This window comes from Sminthopsis crassicaudata, chromosome 1 (genome assembly GCF_048593235.1).
Source record: "Sminthopsis crassicaudata isolate SCR6 chromosome 1, ASM4859323v1, whole genome shotgun sequence".
NCBI classification, from domain to species: Eukaryota; Metazoa; Chordata; class Mammalia; order Dasyuromorphia; family Dasyuridae; genus Sminthopsis; species Sminthopsis crassicaudata.
In genome coordinates, this window is record NC_133617.1 from 405,792,843 (window position 1) to 405,816,552 (window position 23,710).

A 23,710-nucleotide genomic window follows, 5' to 3' on the forward strand; every position below is an offset into this window, starting at 1 on the left:
TTATCATATTTATTTTATTTGTTTGACATATCCCAAAGTATTATTTCTGAAATTACTTAGATTGGTCTTTATGTTTACAAAAAATGTTTTATATCAGATTTATATAGTTCCTAGGTATGTCTTAGGAGAAATATTCTTAAATAATTTATGCATTTTATAGATATTTTGAATGTAATTTCTCTTTCTTATGAGTTTATGTTCATAATATATAAAAGCTATTTCATAATATTTTCATAATATATAAAAGCTATTTTTAAGCTACTTCATACCCTAAAGACATATAGAATTTGTTGTTTGAACTGATTTTCTGGTTGACTCTCTAGTTTTTTGAACAAATCAAATCTTCTATAAAAAGTAATAATTTTGTTTCCTCTTTGCTGGCTTATTCTCTCTCATTTCTTATCTTATAGTATTTCTAGAGCTATGTTCAAATTCAATAGTAGTGATAAAAATAGTCATCCTTGCTTTATCTTTGATCTTTTTGGGAAAGCCTCTAAAATTTTTCCCAGTCCATGTGAAAGTTGTTCTGAATGTGAGAAAGATGTTATATGAATTAGTCCTATCATTGGATGGTGGATTTTGTCAAAAAATTAAAATCTATTAACATAATTATGTGTCTATTACTTATTTTGCCATGACTTCTTAAATTTATAGTATTCCTTATGTTAAATCAACCCTGTAATCCTAACATAGTGTCATAGTGTATAGCCTTTCTCTCATGTTGCCGGTTTGCTAACATTTTATTTAAAAAAATTTTTGTCAGTTTTCATTAAGGTTATTAAGTCTATAATTTTCTTTCTCTGCTTTGTCTTTTCCTGATATCATGGCCATACTTGAATCTTAGAAAGAACTGGAAAGGTTTTTTTTTCTTTTCCTGTTACTGAAAACAGTTTGTGTCATATCAGAATTGTTTTTTGAACATTTTATATAATTCAAATGTAAATTTATCTAGTGCTTTTATTTAGAGTTTTAAAATACATTAAAAGAATATATATCATTCCCTACTTAATATCAATGACAAATACCATTTATCATTACATGATAATCAATTCATCCATTAATGATATTGCTCTGATAATTATTAAAATCTGCTTTGGGTATATATGATGAAAATATTTTCCTTGTATTTTTACTGTAAGTACAGTATTCTGGAGAATACTAATCTCCTAAGTAGAGGCAGGTATGTATGTACATATATGCAAAAGTAGCTCTATATGTCTTTCAAATACAGCTACAGATATGCACACATATATGTAGACATGTTTAGATATTATCACATGCACATGTCTGTAAAATATTAACAATGCAATTTACTGATCAGATCCCTCCTTATTTGTCATAGGCAGCACTGGTTCCTCTCCCTTGACCTTGTGTACATAAACAACTTACATAAACAATCTCTTAATCCAACAGAAGATTCATTTGGACTTCAGCAGCTGATGTGTCCTTCTTACACATTGTTTCTAGCTCTTTCTGAGAATTATCTTCCATTCTTCCAATGTCTTCCATAGTTCAATACATAAAAAGAGCTGGCTGTTGAAATTTTATCTTTTTCTATACATTTTTTTCTATTTTACTCTGTAGATCCCATTAGTTGATTTGATAGTTATCAAGTTGTAGGTACACAGTTGAGGACAGTTTTGATTATTTGCCAGATCTCTCGCAATTGAGTTCAAAAGTTCCTCTTTTGGTCTTGATTGATTGTGATGATGCTGGGTCTTCATCTGGTTTATAATCCACAAATTCTATTTTACTTCAGTCTGCAATATTGATATGGACAATGCTAACCATTTTCCAAGTTGTAGGGCCTAAATTATAGGCATTTTTCACTGTTCCCACGATTAGCTTGTGACGAATTTCAGTCCTAATAAAGTTGTCTTTCATATATTCTTCCACCACAATTATGTAGTGGAAATATATATTCCAGACTCATGAAATATCAAAGAGCCCTCATCCTTATAGAGCCAGGAACTTTATTCTTTAAATTATAAATTTTGTGTGCATACTATTCCTTCTCTCCATCCTTCCCATAAGGTTCATTTGTTAAAACTTCAATACCTTTTCCACCTCCTGTTTCATTTTTACTGGCATCTGTCAGAGAATAAAGTTATCCAACCTGATATTCTTGATCTGAACGTGATAAAATTGAGTGGAATTCTTAATCAGCACTATTGTTCCTTCATTGCCACCTCCAGAGCTTACCTGTTTTACATTTTTGTAACTAATTATCTACTTTCTCTAAATTATCAGTTTTGCTGAAATATATTTGGGCAAAATAGTTTCTGATGATTTCCTTTATTTTCTTCTCATTACTGTGAATTCTCTCTTTTTTTCATTTTCTATGCCATCTATTTAATTTTTTCCTCTCTTTAAAAAAAATCATATAACCTCTTTATCAACTTTCTTTTTTTTTTTAATTCTTGGATTTATCAGTTCAATTTTATTTGGGTTTTAATTATATTTTTCTCTTTAATTTTCAGAATTTCTACTTTTTTGATCATTTGGGGAGTTTAAATTATATTTTGTTTGAATTTTTAATTGCATATCCAATTCAATTGTTCTTTTTCTCATTTATTGATGAAATCATTTAGAGTTACAAAACTTCCCCCAAAAATTGCTGCTCAGAATACCTTATAAGTTTTAATTTGTTGTTTCATTACTGTTCTTTTCTCTGATGAATTTTTATTATTATCCTAATTTGCTCTTTAACCTATCAGTTATTTCAAAAATATGTTATTTAGTTTCCAAGTACTTTTTAATTTTTTTTTTCAAAGACCCTTATTCTTTATTCAGGGACCTCAATTTTTAGCTGTTTTGTGAAACCACTATTGTTTTTTTTTCAGTTATTCAGAGTTCAGTTTTCTCTTAGTAATTTATTAAATTTAGATTGTTGTAACTATTTTATAGTTTTCCTATTTTAGCTTATTTTGCTTTGCATCCTCATGAAATGTGTAGGGTATTAAAGAAGAGCTTGTATCTCTATTGTGAGGGCTAACAATTGTGCAACTCTACCTTACATAAATCTAATTCTCACGGGAGTCCAGCCATCACCCCGTGTTATCATTGGTCTTCTTTGAAAATGAAGAACAGTGATGTCCTCATATATATCGTTTCTTACTACACAATAAAGCTGCATTCCATTGATAAATCATAGTGGGGTTTTTTTTCCAGCCATTCTCCAATTGATAGTCATCCATTTTGTTCTTAGGACATTGAAATAAATATTTTAAAATGAAAAAACTAAATGAATTCTCCATAGTGAGATAATTCTAGAGAGATATATTGCTTATTTAAAAAAAAATTAAAAAAAGAAAGGAAAAGGGGGAAAAAAAGAACAAAAGAGGGAAAAAGGGAAGCTTCTGATGTGACCTAGCATTCTGCTGAGGACATTGAACTCTGAAATCATGACTATGCAGATGGTGTTTTCCCAGGAAGTATCTCCTTGCTGTTTGGCATTGAGTGGACCAATAATGAAATAGTTGGGATTAGAAAAAGAATTTTAACTGTCAGCACTCCTAGGCTCTGGTTTCTCTGTGAGGGAAAAGAAGAGATTGGTTTGTCATTTTATTTTTCTTCAATGGAATGATAGTACTATTCCCATGGCAATAAGTTTGAAAATTTTATTTGGATCTTACAAAGTACAGATAGATTAGGTAGAATTTCAATTTCACTTTTACATTTGATCTATTTTGGAAATTAGTTTAGGCACAAAGGACATTTTGTGGTCTTAAGACAAAAACAAATCCCTCTAGCATGTAGCTATGTTTGATGAAATTTGATGAAAAATGAATTTATGTAAATAGACTTAGAGGCAAGGATAATGCTTTCTAGGTAGTGTGATTTTGGTAGTTCTGGCATGAACCATTTTGTCTTTCTATTAAATACCTTAGAAATCTACTTGTGTTTAAAATTTTAAGGATAGACCGAAGTTTTAATTACATAATTTGAAAAAAAAAAAAAAAAGGCTATCCCTGGTAGAGGCTATACTTAAATTCATACTATAATGTAAAATGGTAAATATTAGATATCAATTTTTTCCTGGGAGTGGGTTTTGAGAAGAAAGAACATGAAGGCATTAATAATAGTAGCTTATGATTATACTATAACTTAAGAATTATAAAATATTTTATATTTATTATCTCCTTTGATTCTCACAAAATCCATGAAGAAATTAGAATCAGAGAATATAAATGACTTGCCCATGGTTATATTGCTAATAAGTGTTTGGAGGCAGAATTTCAGTTCAAGTCTTCCAGCACTCTCTATATATACTCACTATGCCACTTTTCTCAGGTTAATGTAAACCTGAAATTTGGGAGAAACAGGACACAAGAAACTATAAAAGAAATAGAGGAGGATAGAAAAATACAAGGCTAAACATCCCAAAGGTATACTTAGTCAAGTTAATGTTTTGTCGTAATCCTACTCAGTCTTACTCAGAATTGTAGGATAACAACTGACTTGTATCTGCCTGATTAACATTTCTATTTTACTATATTGGAGATGCACTTTCCAAAAGTGAAATGGGCTTCTTTGCAAAGTGGTAAGTCTCTCCATCCTGATAGTTGTTTAAGCAGGAGCTCTCTCAGATCTGTCTGAACTTAGGACTGAAAAAGACCTTAAACATTATTTACTTATATCCCTTTCTCACATTTTACTGATGAAAACAAACAAACATGGAGAGGTAAAGTGATTTATCCAAGGTCACATATTAAATAACAGAAGTGGAATTTTAAATCTGCATGTTTTAACTTCAAATTCAATATTCTTTATTGTTCTTGACACTTTTGTTCAACATTTTAATAAATGCTTTGGTTGACATAAGTGTCATGTATAGAAAATATGGGAATCAGACAGTGACTGCTGGGATCTAATTCTGACCAGCAGAACAGATCCCTTCATGTGAGAAGATGATAAGGAGGTGCCTGAGAGGCAGTTGTATTCTCTAACCTCTCTCCTCTCTCCTCTTCCCTCTTGCCTCCAATTTATTTCATTCCCAATCCACAAGCAACATCTGTGTCAGTACAGGATGCTTTGCAACTCCTTCAAGTGTGTTATAATTCACAGCTGTGGAGGCTCCCAGAGCCCCTTCACACTTAGACATGATCCTTAACAAGACAAAGTTTGGAAATATAATTAATATGATAGGGAGCAGAACTGAGATTCAAAAGAGAGCATGGGTAAATCTCAGAGTTGTAACTAGGTCAGAAGAATAGGAATTTTTTCCAGATCATCAAAATTTAGAGGACCCCAAAATATAATATATGGCCTTTTTCAGCAACCCAATTGTAACAGGGTGTCTGTCCCACTTGACTGAATTTGTTTTAACTGCTCTTTGTACTGCTTTTGCATTATTATTTACAAGGTTGATTTGAGGAAAAAATCATGATGTTTTATGGAGTATAGACCAAGGTTCTGTCTTAAATCCTCTTTGTTTCACTTCATGCATTCTCTAACTCAGTGATCTTATCATTTACCATGGGTTCAATTGACATATTTAAGCAAATAACTCATAGATCTTCATATCTAACCTATATGTCTTCTGACCTCCAATACTGATATCACCTTTTTGCTTGATATATTCATCTACATGTCCCAAAGGCATATCAAAGTCATATTGTCCAAAATGGAACTCTTCATCTTTCCCTCAAATCTATGCCTGTTTCTAACATCCACATTTCTACCAATGATTTCACCAACCTTCCACTTACTCAGATTTACAACATCAAAATCATTCTCAACTTTTTATTCTCTTTCGCCCTATATATCCAATCATTACAACATGTCAATTCCAACTCTAGAACATTTCTCACATTTTTTCTCTTTCTGTCTATTAATAAAGCCACCTTCTATTTCAGACCTCATAAAGTCTTTCCTAGATTACTTTAATGTACTCCTAGTTAATCTCCTTATTTCCTTCTCTCCTCTCTAATTCATCTTCTATATAGGTGCTAAACTGATTTTAATCATAGATCTGACCATATCAATTACCTGCTTAGGAATCTTCAATGACTCCCCATGGCCTCTAAGGCAGGTTCTTCTATTTGTCATTTAAAGCTCTTTAAAATTGGACTCCAAATCATCTTTACAAATTAATTTAACATTACTTTCATTTACAAACTCTCTACTCCAGCCAAAATTGCTTCTTTGCTATTCCTCCATCTACTTCCTTACTTTTTCCTAGGCCCTTGCCTATACCTAGAATACCTTTTCTTCTCACTTCTTTCCCTTATAATCTGTATTTCTCTCTCCTTCCATTTTTTCCTCTTTCTCTATGTTTCTTTTTCTGTCTTAGTCTCTCTCTCTCTCTCTCTCTCTCTCTCTCTCTCTCTCTCTCTCTCTCTCTCTCTCTCTCTCTCTCTCTCTCTCTCTCTCTCTCTCTCTCTCTCTCTCTCTCTCTCTCTCTCTCTCTCTCTCTCTCTCTCTCTCTTTCTCCTCCCCCTTCTCTTTATCTCTGTTTCTGTCTGTCTGTCTCTCTGTTTAATACAAGCTTCTTGAAAGTAAAAGCCTAAATTTTGTTTTGTTTTTTTTTATTGATATTCCAGAACTTGTACTCTCTCTCCCAACTATCCAACAACCCTTTATTTATTATCTTCTTTTATTAGAATACAAGCTTCTTGAAAGTAAAAGCTATTTTGTTTGTTTTTTTTTATTGATATTCCAGAACTTGATATCTGCCTTTACACTTACAAAGTAACTTCCGTTAAGCATATCTTTTTCTGGTTTATATCACATTGGATATTAATAAACTACAGAGTTTTCACTGGTTTTATATCTTCTAAAGAATTTTTATATTATTGAAATATGTGTAGGAGACATCTTTTGGGAGAGAATTTTTTATTATATATTTTTTATAATATTATCCCTTGTATTCATTTTTCCAAATTATCCCCCCCTTCCTCTACTCCCTCCCCCCGATGACAGGCAATCCCATACATTTTACATGTGTTACAATATAACCTAGATACAATACATGTGTGTAAATACCATTTTCTTGTTGCACAATAAGCATTAGATTCCGAAGGTACATGTAACCTGGGCAGACAGATATTAGTGCTAACAATTTACATTCACTTTGGGAGAGAATTTTTTAAAATTTAAATAGTACTTTATTTTTAAAAATGCATGCAAAGATAGTTTTCAACATTCACCTTTGCAAAACTTTGTGTTTCAATTTTTTCTCCCTCTTCTCCCTCTCCTCATCACAAGACAACAAGTAATCTGATATAGGTTGAATATGTATAATTTTCTAAACATATTTCCATATTTTGTCATGATACACACAAAAAAAAAATCAGATTAAAAGGGGAAAACATGGGAAAGGGAAAAACAAACAAACAAACCACCACCAAAAATATTATACTTTGATTCACATTCAGTTTCCATAGTTCTCTCTCTGGAAGTGAATGGAACTTTCTATCACAAGTCTACTGAAATTACCTTGAATCTACCTCATTGTTGAAAAGAGCCAAGTCTATCACAGTTGATCATCATACAATCTTTTTGTTGTATATAATGTTCTTTTGGTTCTACTCACTTCACTTCTCATCAGTTCATCTGTCTTTCCAGGCTTTTCTGAAATCAGCCTGCTCATCATTTTTATAGAACAATAATATTTCATTACATTCATATACCATAACTTATTCCTCAACTGAGGGGTGGAGTAGAATATTTAGACTGGTATTTTGCTCTAGAAAGCCAAATGCCATTTTCATGATCAACAAATAATAAGCATACTAGCATCTTGTATTCTCTGTATCTATTAGTCAGTTGTATAATAAAGATGTTGTCCATATGAAATGTCACTTGTGAAAGTCTGTCTATTCTATCTTAATGTCTTCATAAAAAAATGTATGTAGGTATGAAAGTAGAAAGAGTAATTATTGATACTTTCTTAGTTGCCTTTGCTTTCTTATAAATAAGTTCTTTCTTTTCCTGTGCTTCAACTATTTATCCTCTTATTTAAAATACATTGACAATTGATCCTCAGTGTCTTAAAGATCAGGTTACTTCCATTATGGAATCCTTTGCATATACTTGTTAAGTTTGTTCAGTTTTCCTTTTTTATTCTTCTTCCATGAAATTTCTACCTGTTCTGGCAAAATATTCAGGACTATAGTACTAGAGAATATTATTCTTGATGGAAAAATAATCCTTATAAAAATCTTTGGAAATATTTTCTATTTTTTATATTTGTTGCCTTCCCATTTCATCCTTAAATATTCTTAAGATTGTTTTTCTCAGTTGCATCTCTCTATAAACTGCCTTTAATCCACTTCTCAATGGTTTTTACATTAATATTGCTCATAATTTTCTGCTACCTTTCTATGTAAAATTTTATGAAATCTTATTTTGGGCAAAGTCTTTTTCTTAGCCTAAAAATTATGTGAAATCAACCTTGACAATCTTGATGAGGTTCTACTAAGCAATGAAATTCACCTTTTTTGTTTTATTGACTAGACTCACTAAATACAGAGAGGCCCATTGATACTAAGCTGACCACTTTCATATAAATTATTTGGCCACAATAACTGAGAAAACAGAAAGAAGCAAAATTGTCTTATATAGATATATTTAACTTCTTTAGTCACACTGGAAAATTTGTGGAAAAGTAGGCAAATGTTGTTAAGAATCATACTGCTTTTAGGCCATCAATAAACATCCATATGTAAAGATTCGATCCTATCGAATGGCTAATGGGTGTACAAATATTAAGTTTAGAGGAAATGAATTTTTTCAATAATATCATTCTGTAGCAACATTGAAGAAGGTCTTGTATGTTAGACATAGAGAAGAAAAAAAGGATTTTTAGAGTTCTTTTTATTGTGCATCCCCAAATCAATAAATTATATAATTATTTAGACAAATTTTATTACAATATTCATGATAAAAATTTGAAAAAAGATTAGTAAAAAGCTATCGACTTTTTTTTGCCAGCATTGGTTGTAGAAGTCAAGGAAGGACAAAATTATATGAAGAAATATATAAGATCTATCAAATTTAAAGAAATATATATTTTGACACTGACTTCAGTGCAAAGACAGACATAAGGAAAAATAACCAAAAAATATGACTCATGAGTAAAACATTAAAACAATCAAAGGCTTGTAAATAACAAAAATTCCTCATGGATTTTCTATAACAAAATAATAAGGCCTTTGATAGGTTGAGTACTCTATAGTATCATAACAAATGAAATTGACTATATTTTGAGAGAGAAATGTAGACATTACCAATGTGGAAAGTGGGAATCAAACCACTTGCTTATTAGAACAAAACCTAAAATTAATATGAAGCTAGAAGAAACAATAAATATGCAAAAAAATTGCTTTATATTTGTGTTGCCCTTGCTTAGAGAATGAAAATTCAAACCATCTCACATTTTAGACTGGAAGGAATGATGCAAACTTTATGGAACCTGAATGTGTTAAGTTCAAGGAAAACCTTTTGGAGAACCATGGTGAATGCCTTTCCTTCTTCTCCTTCTGAATCCTAAAGATTACCTTGCTTAAGACCTGGTAGAATCAAACTACCTCTCCCCTTTCCCCCAAACAACTGAAAAAGAGGGAAAAAATGACTATAAAACTAGATTCAAAGAGATAACAATTCAGATAGCTAATAGTCTTATAAGCCAAGTTGTGACATGACTTTTTTTTAAAATTTGTTGTTACAATCTGTGAAGAATTTTACTGAAGTTGTCTCTAAATTGCTATCGTTCTCTGGAGGCAGATCTCTTGGGGAGCTTCTGGAGCCAGCCTTCATTTTAGTTTCAGTTCAATAATCCCCAAATGCAGCCAAGAGTTAAAAGTCCAGATCCTATATTGTGTCTTTCAAAGTCTTGAATTTTTTCCTGTCAGAATGTCCCCAGCCAGCTTCAGTCTTTACCTTCCTCTGAATCCAAAGTCTCTAGCCAATAGACTTGGGAATGAAATCTTGACTTTGAATCTCCTAGAATGTGGGAATCAGACTCCGCCTCTGAGAGTGTGGGATTGTGGGTTTCCCAGAAGTCAATCTTAGATGTGAATCTCCCTGAAGTCCATGAGCAGGTTTTTCCTTTACATGTATGAATCTGCTGGATTTGCGAATCCACTGAATCCTCGTTCTGAATCTCCTTGAGCTTCCCTGAAGTTCTCCTGGGAAGTCTTCTCCTTGACCCAATCCAGTTGAGGGTGATAGTCATTTGCATGATATTATTTAATATGATATAAGTTAATAAATAATTGTGAATAAATGGTTGGAAGTTGTTTTTTGATATGAGATTCTTTCTGAACAATTTGTTAGATCTAATCTTCTTGTTGAAAGATCTATGAGGATTGCTGAATAGAAATATTAGGAAATATATTTTCTTAGCATTATGTAATACTCTTACAAAAACTGATCATGCAATAAATCATAAATATGTATAGAACTGAATTATCTGTATATTACATTGTAGTAATAGTTACCAAAAAAAGAAAATATTGGCAATTTTTTAAAAAAAGAGATGAATAATATTTTATATAGTTGGCTAAAGAAGTCATTGAATCATTGAAATAATTAATTTAATGAAAATGATAATGACATAACATGCTAAAATGTATGGAGTGTAGCTAAAGCAACCTTCTGAAGAAAATATCTATCTCTGAAAATGTTTTAACAAAGAAGAAATGGAAAATTAACAAATTATGTTTAGCAACATTTGCCTTAAAAATTAAATTAATCATACTTTTAAAAATTAATACAAGTATTAAATAATTAAATCAAGGAAAGAAGACTAAAAACCAATTTTTAATCTTAAAAATAAAAAGATGAATTTCATATAAATAAAGAAAAAGAATTATTTTTAAAAATTAAAATCATATGCCTTCATGCTTGAGAATATAATGGAAATAAATAAATAGATTTAAAAATAGGAAACACCTAAATTAATGAAACAAGGAATAGATAACATAAACAATCCAATCTTAGAAAGTCAAATTGAATAAATCATAAAGTATCTATCAGATGAAAATAAATACATATTCATGCAGATGTATTTTGTTATTAAATGTTAATAAACATTTAAAGGTCCCTAATACTTCTGCTGAATAAAATTTTATCAGCAAAAGATAAACTTTATCAAACTGCTTACACATATGGTCTTTCCTCCCAACCAAGGGGGAGATAAAGAGAAAAGGAGAACTATTTTTCAATATTACTAGTGAGCTTTAATACAAAAAAATTAAAAGACCCTATTAATAAGATTAAAACAAGATATCAGAAAACCTTATTTTTCCTGAGTTGGATTTATAACAGGTATACATGAATGTTTGAGCATTAGGACAACAATTAGAATAGTCACTTTATTGTTTTGGACTTAATCTGGAATTCATTAACATAGGAAAATCTATTTGAAAATTTTCTTTGCAAGTTATTAAACTGTGCATACCCTTTGATCCAGCAGTGTTACTACTGGGTTTGTATGCCAAAGAGATCTTAAAAGAGGGAAAGAGACCTGTATATGCAAAAATGTTTGTGGCAGCTCTTTTCATAGTGGCTAGAAACTGGCAATTGAATGGATGCCCATCAATTGGAGAATGGCTGAGTAAATTATGGTATATGAAGGTCATGGAATATTATTGTTCTGTAAGAAATGACCAGCAGGATGACTTTAGAGAGGCCTGGAGAGACTTACATGAACTGATGCTAAGTGAAATGAGCAGAACCAGGAGATCGGTATACATTTCAACAACAATATTATATGAGGATCAATTCTGATGGAAATGGCTATCTTTGGCAATGAGAGGATTCAATTCAGTTCCAGTTGATCAGTGATGAATAGAACCAGTTATACCCAGTGAAAGAACACTGGGAAATGAGTGTGGACTGCTTGCATTTTTGTTTTTCTTCTCAGGTTATTTTTACCTTTATAAATCCAATGTTTCTTGTGCAACAAGAGAAGTATAAATATGTACACATATATTGTATTTAAGATATACTTTGACTTGTTTAACATGTATGAGACTGCCTGCCATCTAGGGGAGGGGGTGGAAGGAAGGAAGGGAAAAGTTGGAACAGAAGTGATTGTAAGGGTCAATGTTGAAAAATTACCCATGAATATAGTCTGTCAATAAAAAGCTATAATAAATAAATGAATGAAGGAATGCCACAAATAAAAAAAGAAAAAGAATTTTTTTGCTAATGCAAATCAGCTATTTATTGCTCTGCAACTTACAAAATTGGGGAATTACCCAGAACACTGAGTTTCACTAATTTCCCCAAGGTCACTTAGCCAGTATGTGGGATTTAAAATAAGGTCTTCCTAATTCAAAAACCAGTTCTCTACCCATTATATCACATTGCTTCTCAAATAAAAAAATAAGTCAGCAAAAACAACATGATTATGCCATTTGCAAAACGGAGTTTTCATTTGTGTTTTTATCAAAAATATATATCTAAAACAGAAAACTTGTATTATGCACAATGAAAACACTGTTTCCAATAAGTTCAAATAACACAAAAGTCTTCTTTTTCCCACTAATCAATATATAACAAGAAATGGCAGTTAGGTGACATTCATAAAATGGAACCAAAATTATCTTTATGATTTGATGATTTGCTTAGAAAATCACAGGAAATCAAAGAAAAAACTATTTGAGATGATTAATAGCTTCAGCAATGTAGTATTCAGCATTTCTGAATATTACTAACAAAATTTTCAAGGAAATGATAAGAAAAATTCCATTTAAAACAGTTTAAAAATACACAAAACATCTAGGAGCTAGCCTACCAAGACACATAAGACATATAAATACAGTCCTGAAGTACTACTATCTCTTTGGCATGTGAATAGTCTTTTTTTTTTTCTTTTTTGAAAGAGGAAGAAAAAGAACATTTATGTAAAGAACAAATATTTATTTGTGAAAAATTATCTCTCAGGCAAAATATTGAGGATAGACTATTCTGAGTTCTGAGTTTCTTTTAGCTGAATGTACTGAAGGGGGGGGGCTGTTGAAAAAAAGAATTATCTTCAAAATGACAATGGTTGTAGAGTATTACAATCCAACTCATTTGCATTTAAGTCTTTTAAAAGTTTTGAAGTTTATATTGGACAAAAATTATACATCAAGTAACAGTTCAGAGGCTTTGAGAAAACTATTTAGAGACTATTAAGGTTTTACCAGCCAGAAAGACATTTATTGATTTTTACCTCTTGAGATAAGATTGACTATGAATCTCTGATTTGTGGCATTAAAAGCTGGTAAGGAACCAGAGAAGGAGCTTTAAGGCAAAGGTATGAGAAGAGAGAAGCAGAAAAATCAAAAGAGCAAGCCAAGTTCATGAAAGGCTTCAAAAAAACTTATATGAACATAATAACAAGTAATTAAAACATAAAATAATAACTCATCTCAGCATACTTTTCTAGGAAGTATAGACATCTTTATAGGGCTACTGAAAAGATATTTAACTTTTGCCTTAGATCTATATTGTCTGTGCAATTTGCAAGATCAGATGTCTTAATAAGACAGGAATGGATCTTTAGTGCTTTGAACTGAAGAATACTTCTTGCAGGTCATCTGTTCTCTAAGAAGTGATCTAGTTGCATGGAGCCCTTCCTTCCTGCTGTAGTAGATTTAGGAATCTGGGGACTTTCAAAACACCAAGACTGGAGAGTTCCACCTCTCAGTTCCTCATTTCCAGAACCTCTCCAGTTCCACCTCTCAAATTCATTATTTAGTCACCTGTTCTCAGGGAAAGAATCATAAATCTGAAGATGCAGTCAGAGGCTTAAGGTCCCATCTCAAGTCTGTCCAAATAAGGACATTTTCTCACTGCATTTTGTACAAAACCTCCATGTTTTGTTTATTTGTTTGGAGTGAGAGTCCAAAGGAAATGTAGTATGTCCTGAGTGGTCTGAGAGAGAGGAGTTGTTTTTTTTTTTGTTTGTTTGTTTGTTTGTTTTTTACATCTCTCATAGCCCATTATGGTGGTTTCTTTTTCTGGCTTCAAAACATCCTGAAGGAGCCAAAAGTCCAGTCTGGAACTGCCTGTCCTCTACCAGAGGATGGTGGGTGTAGAGGTGGTGATAGAAGAGTAATTGAAGAGTAAGTTATAATCCACATTGGCAATAGGATGTTTTCACTGTGATACCAATGAAATAACAAGGGGGAAAAAAGAACAAATTTGGGGAACTTAGAGAAATACATGAATACTTAAATGAATTAGCAGATTCTAAAAAAAAAAAAAAAAGCAGAACCAGGGGAATAATATCTATAATAAGTTAAGATAAAATACAAGAAAACAAAAATCCATCCAGAACATAGATGAAATGTAATGACCGATACTATAAATTAGGAGAGCAAGGGATAATTTACCTATCAGATCTTTGGAGAAGGGAGGAATTTATGACCAAAGAAGAATTAGAGAACATTGTAAAAAAGCAAATTGGACAACTTTGATTAAATTAAAAAGGTTTTGCACAAATAAAACTAGCAGAAACAAGATTAAAATGGAAATACAAAGCTGGAAAAAAAATTTTTTACAACCAGTGTTGTAAAAATTTCTAAAATATATGAAGAACTGTGTCAAATTTATAAGAGTACAAGTCATTTCCCAGCTGATAAATAATCAAAGGATATGAATAGACAATTTTTAGATGATGAAATTAAAGTCATCTATAGTCATGAAAAATGCTCTGAATCACTATTGATTAGAGAAATGCAAATTAAAACAACTCTGAGGTACCACCTCACACCTCTCAGATTGGCTAAGATGACAGGAAAAGATAAATATTGGAAGGGATGTGAGAAAACTGGGTTACTAATGCATAGTTGGTGGAGATTGAAATGATATAGCTATTCTGGAGAACAATATGGAACTATGCCCAAAGGGCTATCAAACTTGCATTACCCTTTGATCCAGCAGTGCCACTACTGATTGGGTCTATATCCCAAGGATATCATAAAGAAGAGAAAAGGACTCACATGTGCAAAAATATTTGTAGCATATTTTTGTGATACCAAGGAATTGGAAAATAGGTAGATGCCCATCAATTGGGAATGGCTAAATAAGTTGTGGCATATGAAGATGATGGAATCTTATTGTTCTATTAAAAATTGATGAGCAAGATGATTTTAGAAAGACCTGGAAAAATTTATATGAACTGATGCTGAACAAAACAAGCAGAACCAGCAATTCATTATACACCTTAGCAGCAAGAATGTGTGATGATCAACTATTAAAGATTTGGTTCTTTTCTGTAGTTCAGTGATCTAAAGCAATCCCAATAGACTTTGGACAGAAACTGTCATCTGCATCCAGAAAAAGAACAATGGAAATTGAATGTAAATCAACACATGCTATGTTCCGTCCTTTTTTCTGCTTTTTTTTCCCTTTCCCATGATTTTTCCCTTTTGTTCTTATTTTTCTCTCACATCATGATTCATAAAGCAATGTGTATTAAAAATAAAATAAATAGAACTGTTGATTCTAGATGGCTAATATTAGAACATACTTTATTCCTTTCTATTGGGAGGTGGTGGATTATAATTGTGTATTTTCATATATCTTGTCAACTCTCATTGTATTAGTCAATAAACATTTAAGTATCTACAGTGTGCCAGACACTGTGCTAAGCACTAAACTTAAGTAAAAAGTTTTACTTAACTGTTTTTGGTTTTTTTGTAAGGGTGAATAATGTGAGGGGATTTTATTGTGAAATAATTATGGTGTTAAGATGCATCAATAAAATGTTTAAGAAAGGCAACATGAAAGAAGTCATTAGCTAAACAATAGTTAATTAGAGTTAAGCAGGATACAAAGTACCCAATAAGTACTTTAAAATTTTTGTTTCTTTTTTATTTTTCCAACTGCAGTATTTCACAATTTATACATAGAAAATAGTTAATTACTTTCCTTGCTTTGATATAAATATAAATAGAATGCAAATACATTGAACAATCTAGCCTTGTCTTTTTTTAGTCTCACGTTTTTGAACTAACCTCTGAGCCTATGGTCCTTTTAAGACATCAGTTTCCATGTACTATTTCTATAAGTTTGGACAAATCACTTTAACCCCACTTACCTCATCTATAAAATGGGATTAAAAATCCTTTTTTACTGCCTAAGCACTTCCCTGGTAGACTTTTGATTAGAGATTTATTGACTCTGGGACAAATATCACAAACAATGTTCATAACATAAAACATTCTGTATTTTGAGTGAAGGTGGAAAGGAAAAAAGAGGCTGAAGACAGAGACCCCAGAGCACTGGCCTTTTCTGGGAAGACTTCCACAGGGCAGAACTCTTCCTCATATGGTCATCTGCTATCTTTCTAGTATAACTAATTATTCTTGCTAATTAAAATACTAAAGAACTTTGACTGCTATGAGCATCTTCTAAATATAATACCCACTAAATTTGGCATTCTGGGACAAAGCCCTAAACACAACACCTTAGTTATGGCTCTGCTTGGAGAAATGGTATAAGGAAAGAACTGTATTAAACTTGAAGTGATATATAAAAGGTCTACTAATAACTGGTGGCAGTTACTAGACTTGAGACCTGGAATGAGATAAGAATGAAAAAGCCTCTCTAGGACATACTCTGTAATTTTAACTTCCTTTTAAAGAGATGGCAATGTGATAGTGCTCTGTTTCCTCCATGTGCCAGAGCCCCAATCACTGAATGTCTTTGTTCTTCCTTAGAGGCCTTAAGTGGCCCACAGTTGAGCCTGGGGTTTTCTCTGAAACTCTGGAAATTGTACCCAGCTGTTTCACACCTCTTCCTAGCAACTGATGTATTACGGTATGGGTTAAAAGGATATCAACACTGCCACACTCTTTTCCTTTTCCCAGATTAATCAAAAAATAGAGAATTCTGACAAATGCCATCTGCTGATTTTTCCAAAAGACAAGTTTCAGTGGTATGGCCAGCAGGTGCCTCAGCTTTTTCTAGCATGCAGTACCAAAATAATCACCATGGTAACATTCTTAGGGCAGATTTCCAAACAGATTTATTGTGAACACAGAAGCTACATAGCACTTTCAAACAGGAATCCAGGCAAATGGGAATGTAGGGAAGTTGTTTGGATGACGGAGAGCAAAGTTGGACTAGCTCAGAAACAACCCAGAGCCTCTCTGCTCAGAGGGTTTGCTCCAAGTGGTGAGTTAATACACTCTGGCTCTGGATTTTGCCTAACTCTCACCCTATTCCTAACCCTTTCTCTTAGAGAAATTGCCTTATCTTATAAGGAATGAGCCAGACTACTTCCTTGCTGGCTGTGGAATCAGGAAAACCTGAGTTCAAATCCTGCCTCATTTAGTAACTTTATAACCCTGGACAAATCAGTTAACATTTATTTATTTATCTAGATATGTATATGTATGTGTGTAGTATTTATATTGCTCTGCATATCTTAAAGTGATATATAAATACTATTTATTATTAGGGTGTGTGAGAAAATTTATGATTCTACTGGAATGGCAAAGAGGTATTGAAGGAAAGAACAGAATCTTTGTACATTGAGTAAAGCTGGAATCTTATCTCTTATAGACAGAGAGACTGAAAAATGTTTCTTTTAAGATCTCACTCAAATCCCAACTTCTAGAAGAGGCTTTTCTCAGTCTCTCTAGCCACTAGTGTCTTTTCCTCTTAGACTACCTTCCAGACACATAGACAGACATTCACACACACACACGCATGTTTATAGATACAGAAATATACGTATATAGATATACATACATATATGTAGATATATATATATATATATTTGTATGTACCTATTTATTTACATGCTGCCTTCCATTATAATGCAAGTTCTATGAGGATGGAGACTATTTTCCCTATTATTTGTCCTCCTATATCACATAACATAAGAATAGGTTTCTTCTGCTGCTACTGCTGCCTTCTTCTCCTCCTCCTCCATCTCTTCCTTCTCCTTCTCTTCCTCCTCCTCCTCCTCCATCTCCTCCTTCTCCTCCTCTCCCTCCTCTTTTTTCTTCTCTCTCTCTCTCTCTCTCTCTCTCTCTCTCTCTCTCTCTCTCTCTCTCTCTCTCTCACTCCTCCTCCTCTTCCTCTTTGTCCTCATCTTCAGATCGGTTTAATGATCATTTCTGTGCAGATGACTCACAGATCTATACATTTAGCCACAATCCCTTTACAGAATTTTAGACCCACATCACTAACTACTCATTCATTGGATATGCCAAAGGGGGTTTCCTAGAAACATCTTGAATTCCACAAATCCAAAACAGAACTTCTTATATTTCTTCCCAAATCCACTCATTTTTCCCTGAGCTAAGGTTTCTCCACCCTCCTGTAAATGTTCTATACAGCTGTCAAAGTGATTTTCCTTAAACACTAATCTGCCCACATCATTGTTCTATTCAATAAACAAATATGAACTACCTAGCCCAATCTATCTTTCCAGCCTTATTGTACATCATTTCCCCTCCCTTACCCTGTAATCCAGACAAAATGGCCTTCTCTCTGGTATTCCCAGATGACTTTCCATGTCCTTTTTTCATAATCTGATTATTCTCCTCATCTCCATATCATAGAAACCTCTCTTTTCCTTCAAGACAACTCAAGAACCTCTTTTAACAAGTTTCTGAGTCCCACATTATTCTCTCATACTACTTTGCTTTAAACTACTATGCTTTTATTTGTATTTATTTATTAAGGCATTTAAATAGGTATGTGTGCACTTGCATTCCAGTTACAATATAATCTCTTTAAGTGAGGAGATTGTTTAAATCTTTATATTCACATCCTTTTATCATTTGTCACTGGGCTTGATACATAGTAGATGTTTCAACCATCCTTGTTTACTGACTGCTTGCTTGCTTTATTGAATATGCATTTACTCTGCCCTTCTCTTATGTGTCATCACAAAAACTCAAATGTGTGTGTGAGTGTGTGTGTGTGTGTGTGTGTGTGTGTGTGTGTGTGTGTGTGTGTGTGTGTGTGTTTGCTGAAATAGGGCAGTGAGGAGTGAGGGAGGGGAAGAGGAAAGATTCACATGCCAGATCTATCCCTTCTCTTGACTGAATTTTAAGAAATGTTAAGAATTCACTAATTCATTGGTTCAACATTGAGTCCCTCCTTCTTCTGGTTCTCCTTTGGCCTTGATAATGTTGCCTTCAAGAAATGGTATTTATTGCCTTTTATCGAGTTCCCTAGCCTATTCCTGGACTCTCATTATCTTGGCTCCCTATATTTACACAAATGCTCCATTACTTCCTGAAATCTTTTTCTTTTTCACATGTCTATTATTTTGGCCCAATAAGGATTTTCTGATTCACTCTTGCCTAATAAAACCTTTTGCCCTTGCTTCCACCTCAGTCTACCTGTCCTTGGTCTTGTGCCTATTTTGAGACAATTTAACCTCTTCATACTCCCACTAGCTCTTCTGAACTCCAGGCCTAGCAGTTTAACTGGGACCTATTAATTAAATTAAATTATTATTATTATTAATATTATTATTAAATTATTAAATATAATGTTGGGAAGAAGGAATATAAATTAGCCATTAGAAAAGTAAAAACTATTTCCTAGACTACCACTATTTTATATAACTAATCATAGATATTATCTATTTATTACATAACTCATTACATCTCAATATTTCCAAAAAGTTGATCTACAGAATTTCCCAATATGTTCATCATAGCATGCTTAAATGATTTTTTTGTTTTCTTCAATGTAACAGAGGTCTGGTGCACATGTAAGTATTCTTAGATGGTGTCTTTTCATATGAAAAGACTTGTTGTCTGCTTCTGAGAGAAACTGTCATCACATATAAGGAAAATTCCTTGAAGAGGTACTCTTAAAGCTTCCCATTTACCACATGGGTATCAGAAGAGCATGTCTAGTTACAGAATTTCTATGCATGTATGCTCTCTTCCAGACCCTTCCATTACATGTCATCATAACTCTCCCAGGAACAAATTCCCAGTCTCTCCATGTGGAAATATGCCAGTTGAGGTCCTCTGCATATGTGACAGAAATTAGTCTCATTATACCACAAACCCAGAAAGCGTTATGTGATATATGCAGGAAATCTTCTAGTTTCTAAAAACATCGTCTTTAGACAAAATTTGGAAAATGTGTCTGGAGACCCTAAGCCTTGCCATCTATCCTACAATAGAAACTTCTATGTGTCTCCTTCAATTAGAACGTGTGCTGTTTGAGAGCATGGACCATCTCTTTATATGTATGTGTGTATATATATATGTGTATATATATATATGTGTGTGTGTGTGTGTGTGTGTTTATGTATATGTATATATATGTGTATATATATATATATGTGTGTGTGTGTGTGTGTGTGTTTATGTATATGTATACACACACATATATATATGCATATATATGTGTATACACACACACACACACACACACACACACACATATATATATATATATACATATACTTAAGCACAATACTTGGTACATTATAAGTACTCAATAAAGGCTGTTTTATAAATTCTAAAGAAATCAAACTTATATGGTGTGTAATTTCCCTCTATGGGGCTATCAATGGAGTTGGGTCTGCCAATAAAAGTGTAGAGGGGAAAGGGAAGCGAATAAGCTTTTATATGGCTCCTATCATATACCAGGGAGTATGCTAAGTACATTATAAATATTAAGAAAATTCCTGGTGAGGGATTTTCTTTACCACTGCAGATGTGTAACTCATATCCATAGGGAATGGCCTATGGCAAAAAGAGGTATTGAATAAAGTGACACAGCTAGATTGTATGAGAGGTAAGAGCATGAATCAAGGTTTGCCTGACTCTGAAGCTTGCTCTCTTTATTTTATTTTGATTTTTGGCTACAGAGACTTTTTGGGGTGTTTTTTTTAGGTAGTATTTTATTTTTCCAATTACATGTAAATTTAATTTTTAACATTCATTTTAAAAAATTCAGAATTCCAAATTTTCTTCCTTTTTTCCTCCCTTCCTTGCTCCTTCCCTAAAATGACAAGCAATTTGATATAGGTTAAATGTGTGCAATCATGTAAATTATATTTCCATATTACTCATGTTGTGAGAAAAGAAACAGGCCAAAAAGAAAAAAAAACATGAAAAAATAAAATGAAAATAGAATACTTTGATCTATATTCAGATGACATCAGTTCTTTCCCGGGATGTGGATAGCATTTTCTGAAAAGTCTTGAATTGTTGTATTGCTAAGAAGAGCTTAGTTTTTCATAATTGATCATTGTACAATATACTGTGTATAATGCTCTCACTTCACTTTGTTTCAGATCATGTAAGTTTTTCTAGCTTTTTCTGAAATCTTCCTGCTCATCTGTTCCATTCATATCCATCATAGCTTTTTCAACCATTCCTCAATTGACAGACCCCCTCAATTTCCAATTCTTTGCCACTACATAAAATGCTGGTTTGCTCTCTTTACATGACATCAGGTTATACATAGGCATAGATAAGTAAAAGACCAGTTTCAGAGTGAAGGTGCCTTCAATCATTACTTTCTAAGTTCACTATCATTCTCATTAAAAACCAAATATAAGCCTGTCAAACTTATGGATTCATTCCCAAGAAATCATTGGTTCATTTTTCTCTTGGGTCCGAGGCTTTTCAATTCAATTCAATAAGGGCTTATTCAACGTATGCCACGAACTATGATAGGACTAAGAATAAGGAAATAAATGAAACTGTCCCTATCCTCACAGAGGTCATGTTCTATTGGAAGTGAAACAACATCTCTAGAAATGAGGAAATATGAAATCTATACAAAGTTAAATACAAAGTAATTTCAAACTGAGATCCTAACAATCAGGAATGATGAGAAAAGGTCTCACACAGAAGATAACACAAGCTGGGCTTCCAAGGTGTGGAAGTAAGAAAAGAGAATATTCTAGATATGGTGAACATACTGAAAGAATGGATATGAGAGAAGAACCACTGAAGAATGGAGAAAAGCAAGTATGGCAATTCAGCTAGAATAAAATATGTGGGAGTGAGGGAGGAATGTGATGGAAAATAAAAAATATAGCTGGAAGTCATATCATAAAGGAAAAATAGTACTCATTTTCACCAATGTGTAAATCCATATAATGTTACATATACTAAGATGTAAACATATAACATAATATACATGTATGTATGTATGTATATGTATACACACATATATGCACATAAGCACAAATACACACAATAATAATGGCAACAAAATAGGAAAAATTATTTGGGCAACTGTGGCAAATTTAGACAAATTTGCTATGTATTGCAAGGAATTTCCAGTGAAATTATATTAATTTAGTCTTCTAGGAACATAGTACATATATATTTCATAAACAAAGTCAGCATTTATTTAAGTACTATGTGTAGAGCCCTATACTAGGAACTAGGGAAGACCTACAATAACAACTGTATTATTAAAAAATGAATATATTATTAAAAAGTGAACATGGTTCATATGGAACCATAGGTTACACGGTTAAATAGCCAATTTAAGGCAAGAATTGAGTGGGGAGATGCAAGATGAAAAGCAAGGATAGGTTTAAAGATATAGATGAAAAAAGATAGCAGGAAAGTGAGAGAGACTAATCAGAGTCCAATAGACAATTACTTATTTGTGGCCTTTCCATGCATCTTTTTGATCTGTGGAGGTGAGGGACTATGGGAAGGGAAAAATAGTCAAATTCTTAAAAGGGATCTTTTTCAATAGCTTCAAGGTCTTGCATTAAATGTATGAGAAAACTTTAAACAATCACAAAATTTAAAAAAATGATGATGAATTGTTCACATTTATACAGAACTTTCAGCTTTATATCAAATCTATAATCTACTTTTAAATTTTTTGTTGCATTTCTTTAAACTAAATTTCCATATGATGAATTCCATACTAGTAAAAAGCCCTTATTTCCTGAAAGTACAATCTCAAGGGGCAGCTAGGTGGCGCAGTGGATAGAGTACCAGCCCTGAAGTCAGGAGGACCTGAGTTCAAATTTGACCACAGACACTTAACACTTCCTAGCTGTGTGACCCTGGGCAAATCACTTAACCCCAATTACCTCAAGGGGAAAAAAGTACAATCTCAGTAAGAGGCAGCCTGACACTGGATAATGGGTTGGATTCAGAGTTGAGAAGAATTCCTTTAAGTCCCACCACTTATGTTTACTGACTTTGTGACCCTGGACAAATCACTTAAATTTTCTAAGCTACATTCAAATTTCTAACAAACACCTCCTGAGATTACCTGTGGTCTATACTGTACTTATCTTTTCATAGAGCTTGGAAAGCTCATATTGGTCTGATTAGCCAGTCAGACACATAATGATTTTATTTTTGTCCTTTTTGAAAATGAAAGACAACAATGAAATAGATTATCTTGTTACTGATATGTTGTTTCCCCACTAAAATGCAAGCATCTCTAGAGCAGGAATTGTTTTCATCTTTCTTCCAAGCATATAATACGTATTTAAGAGATGGTTATTGACCAACTAACTGGCTATAAATTATGGAGATTATTCCCACACTGAAGAAAATATAGATCCTTGATGTATTGCTTTTCCCAATGAGGAAGCTCTCACTCTCACTAGAAAAAAAAAAATTGCTTTTCAGAATCTTTACACATTGAGCATGTCATAAAAAATGACTTGCCACATGGAGAACCATCTAAATCTGGTATAGGCATGTGGAGGGGTTGACTCTGGCATTTGAGTTATTTATTTTTTTTTCCTCATTTGGTTTTCCTTGAGGCAAGAAGCACAAGTTCTAAG

General features: G+C 32.7%; 1 pseudogene; it reads right to left on the minus strand.

Annotated features, from left to right (window-relative positions):
• Positions 1-1,401: 1,401 nt before the first annotated feature.
• On the minus strand, positions 1,402-4,203 carry LOC141550224 (phosphatidylinositol transfer protein beta isoform-like; annotated as a pseudogene).
• Positions 4,204-23,710: the final 19,507 nt, after the last annotated feature.